General features: G+C 39.4%; 1 pseudogene across 1 annotated transcript; it reads left to right on the top strand.

Moving 5' to 3' along the window:
- The first annotated feature begins 502 nt into the window (after positions 1–502).
- LOC306660291 (tubulin beta chain-like) lies at positions 503–1,803 on the top strand (annotated as a pseudogene). The gene has a single exon. The product of its transcript is annotated as a tubulin beta chain-like (transcript).
- The last annotated feature ends 5,149 nt before the right edge of the window (positions 1,804–6,952 follow it).

The raw sequence follows: 6,952 nt of genomic DNA, 5'->3' as shown, positions 1-6,952 counted from the left end.
CTAAGTACTTGCTTTGCCATATTACATACCTATATAGGATTTAACACCTTAAAAATAACTCTGTTTAACAACGTCAAGAAGATCTTGCCACTATAATGAATCACCATGGAGAACAGAGTTGATTTAAGGTATGTATGAGAAGCAAAATTACTATATGGATATGTGATTCTTCTTAAATACAGTTAAGCAATTTGTGCTCTGATAAGTTTTCTCCAGGGTCTTATGCTGTAAGTTCAGATAGAAATTCTTCATGGGGAATGTAATTAGTATAACACGGTTTAATGTCATGCTTAATAGTTTCCCAGAATGTTCTGATTAGAAAATTAATCTGCCCGTGTTTGTAGATGATGGAGCCATTTAAAAGAGAACAGAAATATTCCTATTTGTGTGAGACGCTTAACTAAGGTTCAGTTGAAAGTGTTAGATGTCACTACCAGATCACTCTCCCAATATTTGAAATAAATAGAAAAAAAATGAATTAGCTCTGCTGAACCGAGCCCTCTGGTCCACACCAAGCACATCCACCTACTCCAAAGTCCGTACATGCATGAAATCATGCACATCTAGGCAGGTTAAGTTTTGGGAGGTCATCAGTGATGAGCATGGCATTGACCTCATTGGCAGTTACCATGGAGACAGTGACTTACAGCTGGAGAGAAACAATGTATACAAAAAACAGCTGGCAACAAATTCGTATCTTGGGTCATTCTGGTGGACCTGGAGCCAGGCACAATGGACTAGGTGAGGTTGAGACCATTCAGTCATTTCTTCAAGCCAGACAACTTTGTGTTTGGCCAGATTAGGGCAGGGAATAACTCGGCAAAGGACCACTATACAAGGTGAGCTGAGCTGGTGGACTCAATTCTGGATGTTGTAAGGAAGGAATCAGAAAGCTGTGACTATCTCTAGGGTTTCCCACTTACCCACTCTCTGCAGGTGCACAGGGTTGGGCATGGGCACTCTGCTCATCAGCAAGATCTGAAAGAGGTATCCAGACCACATCATCAATACCTTCAGTATCATGCCCTCACCCAAGGTGTCAGACACAATAGTGGAGCCCTACAATGCCAGTCTCTTTGTCCAGCAGCTGGTGGAAAACACAGATGAAAGCTTCTGCATCCACAATGAGGTCCTGTAGGACATCCACTTTGGTACCCTGAAGCTCACCACCCCCCCACAGCAACCCCAACCTCCTAGTGTCTGCCACTGTGAGTAGTGTCAGCACCTACCTGTGTTTCCCGAGCCAGCTGATACCTACCTGTGCAAGCTGGCAGTTTTCATGGTGCCCTTCCCTTGCCTACACTTCCTGCCTGGCTTCTCACCCCTGATCAGCCAGGACAGCACGTGGTACTGTGCCCTGATGGTGCCCACACTCACCCAGCAGATGTTCCATGCCAATTTCACAGTGGACACCTGTGACCCCTACCAGGACCATTACTTGTCAGAGGCCCCATCTTCCAAGGCCACATGTCCATAAAGGAAGTGGACAAGCAATGCTCAACATGCAGAACAAGAACAGCAGCTACTTCACAGAGTAGATCCCCCACAGCATGAAGACCACCACGTGCGACATCCTGCAAGATGGCCTCATGATGTGGGCCACCTTCACTGCAATAGCAGGGCCATCCAGGAGCTGCTCAAGCACGTCTTGGAGCAGTTCAAGGTCATGTTCTGTGCAATACTTTCCTGCACTGGGACACAGGTGAGGGCATGGACCAGACAGAGTCTACCAAGGCTGAAACCAGCACGAATGACCTGGTGTCTGGGTACCAGCAGTACCAAGGACACCACACTGAGGTATAGGGAGAGATTGAGGAGGAGGCTTAAGAACTCAAATAAATCTTGCTTCCTTGGTGAATAAATAAAGGTGAAAGTGAATAAATCCTGTTGTCCTCCAGCATCATCTTTGTATACTAAAGTGCTCAAGCATGCCTGTCAGAAGTTCATTATTGATGCAATAATGTAGACCTCCTCTAAAAAGGACAGTCATTGTTTCTTAAAATATCTATACTAATAATAAATCATGTCCTTATTCTCCAAACTTTTATTCTCACTGTTTCTGAGTTATAGTTTCGGGGTTTAATCTTTCAGGAGTATAGGATTTCTGCTTCAATGCTTTAGCAGTATTCCTGTTCTTTTAGCAAAGACATGAAAATGCATTTTTTTTTAATCTTAACTTTCCCAAAGTACTAAAACAAAGATATTTCTCAAATGCAAAAAAATTAATTAATTATTAAGACTGTCCTAAGATTATGGTCTAATTCCTTCATATTGAATCACAATTACAAAAGCCTAAATATAATTTGTTGAGTCACTCGGAAAATAATTTGTCTAGCAAATAGTAATGATGTCACTCAAAGTTAAAATAAACGTGAATTGAGCTACTGAATGCTATGGTGCCCAGTAGATGTTTTCATATTGCCTATTTCTTTCATCTCTGTCTCTATCTCAGTACCATATGTGTTAGCCAGTTTTTTGTCAATGAGACCAAAATACCCAACAAGAGCAACTTACAGGAGGAAAACTTTATTTTGGTTCACGGTTTCAGAGATGCAGTCCATGGTTGGCCTACTCAACGGCTCTGGGCCCTATTGAGGCTGAAAATCATGGTGGAGGTGTGGCAAAGGAAAGCTGCCCAGCATTTGGCAACAAGAAATCAGAACATAAGGATCCAGAACAAGATATGTAATCTGCACAGGCATACCCCCAGTGTCCTACTTCTTCCAGCCATGTGCTGCCTGCCTATAGTTACCACAAGAAATCCATTCAAATTATTAATCCATCAAATGGTTTAGTCCACTGATTAGGTTACACCTCTCATAATCTAATAATTTTATCTCTGAACATTCCTGCACTAACATGAGCTTTTTGGGGGGACACATCACATTTAAACCATAACACCATTTATATTTTTCTTTTCTTAAATCTTCTGGTGAATTTCTGTACTCTGGACAGTCTATAAGATCAAATGTATTAAAACCTGCCTTTATTGAGGTCTCCTTAATGCATCCATTTGTTTTCATTATTTGCTTTGTGTTATATTCTTTAGCTGAACCCATCTGATTACACTAAAAGTTTCTTCCTCATTTTATTGTAATTAACATATCGGTGTTTCTATTCATGTCATGAAAGGGTAATGCAAGTTAGCATCCTTACCTCTTTGCTGAGGTGTCTCAAATATTTGCAATTTCCTGTGAAATCAAGCTAAGCCTGCACATTGTCCTGACACTACGGTCACAAGTCACCAGACAATTTTATATCGTCAGACCCTCATTGCCAGTGCTTAATCTCTTTCCATTTGCTGGTATTGATTATAGTATCTTTCCCAAAAATCTTTTCTCACTTATTGCTCTCATCATCTCTCTAAACAGTCTTTCCTCAACTGTTTCTGGAGTTTTTCTTTTCTTTTCCTGTCTTCTAGTGTCACATTGTGCCTTGCTATACAGTATGCCTTACAGTAGAAAGCCCAAATAACTAGAGGAGTTATACTTTATACATTATAAACTTGCCTTAGTTTACCTAGCTGCAAAATGAGGAGGTTAAATTCGGTTCCTCAGACATTCAAACTAAGAGGCTTGGAACTCTAAATTTTCACACCAGTGTCTCATGGGTCACTGAAGAAGGTGAGGGAAAAGACATCCAAGATGATATGATTCTGGATACTCCCTCGAGCGACATTTAAACCAACTACTTTTACTTGTTTAATAAATTATTGTTTAACAAGAGGTTTCTTGTGAAATGAACAAAAAAAGGATCCTGTAAAAAATGAAAGAATAAAAATGTATTAAAGGAAATGGGATATAAACCATTGTTTATATCTGGCTTTTATCATCCCTTTAAAGAGTCTTTTGCATATTTCCACCTCCTGCTCCTTCCTATAAATTTTAAGACCTTAGGTATGCTGTATGTCTTCTTCTGTGCTGTGTGTTTATCAGTGCTTTACACATATAAAGAGACAACATTTAGCCCCCTGAGAACCCATTTTCATAACTTCACTATGGAGTACTATTATGATTTAGATATGAAGTGTCACCCAAATATTCATCTATTGAGAGATTGGTTCCCAATGCAGCCATGTTCAGGAGTGGGGCCCTTGAGAAGCGGTTGCATCATGAGGGCTCTAATATCATCAGTGGATTAATCCATTGATAGCTGAGGGCTACTGGAAGGTGGTGGAAACTATAGGTGGGTGGGTCATGGTTGGAGGAAGTGGGACACCAGGGGAGTGTCCTTGGGGACTATTCCTTGTTCCTAGGCCCTTTCTACCATAACGTTCTATCTCACCTCAGACCCACAGCAATGAATCAGTTGAACATGAACTGAAATCTCTGAGATCGTGAGCCAAAATAAATCCTTCCTCCTTCAAGTTTTTATGTCAGATATTTTGGTCATAGCAATAAAAAACTGATTGACATTAGGCACCAAAGGTAATATTTTCTCCCAACCCATGCTCTAAATAACCCACTAAGTAATGGAGTGCATTTGAGCTACTTACACATCCTCTGAGAATCTCTATTTTCATTTATTTTTTAAAAAGGAGAAATAATTTTCAAGTAAATCATCAGGATTAATTGAGGTAAGGTAACATATATAACAAGGATCTAGCAAAGTGCTTGGTACATATTATGTACTCAACAAATGTTAATTTTTCTTCACCTTGAAACTCCCTTCTGGTCTGACATTGTATGAAATCACAATTCTACTTAGATATTCTGAATGCAAACATTAAAAACCTCAACCTCTCAATCCTGCTGCTATTGCTTTCCCCTCCTGATTGACAATGTCTGCCAGCATCAGCACCACTTTTTGTATTCCAGACAGATCCTGAAGTTTTCTTTAACGTGTCTCCCTTTCTTTGTCAACTGCACCCAATTCAAAATGTACAGAGTGAGCACAATACCATCCCAAAAGCTGGAAAGGAGGAATGAAGTACGTTGTCATTCTGAGAATTAAAGCAATTAAATTAACACTTGAGAATTCATTTTCATTTGTTTCCTGGGTTAAAGGACTGGTAAATTTTACTCAAAGAGAATATTAATTTATGTAAAGAAAAATATTCATCAGAAGTTTGATAGTCATAACTGGAATGACATAAAAATGAGATGATCCCATAGACACCTAAAATACAACATATACAAAAGTAAACTGCATATCTTTCCCCCGACATCTGCCTCACCCAGGAAACCCACCTCACTTAATAGCAGCACAGCCTCTGCAGTTATGTAAGGAGAACCTGCTCTATTTCACTTCCAGTCTCTAAATCCTGTCAAGCCCCATCCTTAATAATGCTCAATCTGTTCTCTCTGCACCATTGCCCTTCCTCAAGCCAGGCTCTACCATTGCTCCCTGAAGGCTGGAGCAGTGTCCAGCTGCTGTCTCAGGCTGACTCAGATGCCTCTCATCAGGCTGCAACCACAGGGATCTTTCCAAGAAGTTTTCCAATTGTCTATGTTACTATGTTAAAATCCAGCTACTCTGACCTCCTAACCCTCCCATACATCAAAAGAAGAGGAGAAACCTCTCCAGAAGAAACTGCCACAAATCATTCTGCAGTATTGCCATGATTAGAAAATAAGCCGCCAAAACCCCTCTGACTTGCTTGATATCACAGAAACTCTACTTCTGTTGACCTTAAAAGAAACAAATCTGGACCTAGCTTAGGGAATGGAATGATCCCCGAGTTTAGCAAGTTGGGCAGAATCTTGTCTCAGTACTTTAAAAGAAAATATTTACATTTTCTTCCTGAACATGAAGACAAGATCTGCATTTAATAAGTTAAGAATTCACTCAGTTTATTTTCAGGGTCAAAATGTTTTTGTTTTTTTTTTTAATTTACTTTTTTAAGTCATTTTTTTTTTGAGAACTCTGTCCAGTAATACTCTACCATTCCTGTAATTAGAAAACCTGATTCATAATCTTGTGTTGTTTAAATTACGATATATTTCCTTTCTTCATTCTCTTAGAATTAATATTACTGTAAAATCTCTCCAAAATTCTACAAATTAGACTATATCACCATCTCTCTTCTCTTTTTCAAAAAATTCTTTTCCTTTACCTTAGATTGTGTCTTTGTAAATAAGTTTCCAGGATTTTTCTTTTCTTAAAGGCAAATGCTTGAGGCTAATTATCCTCCCACCATATGTTTTCTCTACTCTTCCTTATTCCTCAAAACCATCACGCAGTTCTTCTGCAATTGCTCTTGAAATTCGTCTGACCTCTTCCCGTTGTATTTGCACACCTCTAAACCCACCATCTGTCGTTGTCCTTCAGATGGTTACTAAATCCTGAATTCATTTTGAGGTCTTGCCATTTCTATAACTCTATTTCTCACCCCTCTTGGTTATATGATTCCCCGAACCTAATTTCCATTTCCTACTAACAGGAGGGAGTCAACTATTGTAAACAAAATAAAACATCCTCCCTTCATTTATATGATGACAAGAAAAGTTGCACTTTTCTCATTTCCTGAAAAGTGGTCTTCAGCAAGGACAAAATACTGTGGCACAGGAAGAAATGAGGACAGCTGAGGATGCTGAAAAGACCATTTTGAAATGCTGTGACACTGTTGAAGTCCTCTGGGGAGATGGACTTGTCTTAGTGCTTTGGGGTTGCTAGTCTAACAAACTTCATAAAGTGGGTAGTTTATAAACAACAGAAATTTATTTCTTACAGTTCCAGAGCCTGGTAAATTTCACATCAGGCACCAGCAGATTCAGTGCCTGATGAGGGCCAATCTCCTTAAATGAAACAAGAAATAGAGAGTTATAAAAATGGCAAGACCTCAAAATAAATTCATGATTTATTTAGCATTCATTTAATCCTTAAGTATCCTCACATGGTGGAAGAGACATGCCCTCATGCCTTGATCACCTTTCAAACGCCATACCTCTAAATACCATCACATTGGAGATTAGGTTCCAGTATCTGAATTTTGGGTTCAGTCTATGGCAGG

Source organism: Sciurus vulgaris (genome assembly GCF_902686455.1).
Source record: "Sciurus vulgaris genome assembly, chromosome: 4".
In the NCBI taxonomy this organism is placed as follows: Eukaryota; Metazoa; Chordata; class Mammalia; order Rodentia; family Sciuridae; genus Sciurus; species Sciurus vulgaris.
The sequence above is the reverse complement of the archived record's forward strand: the minus strand, read 5'-3'. Positions and strand labels throughout refer to the sequence as shown.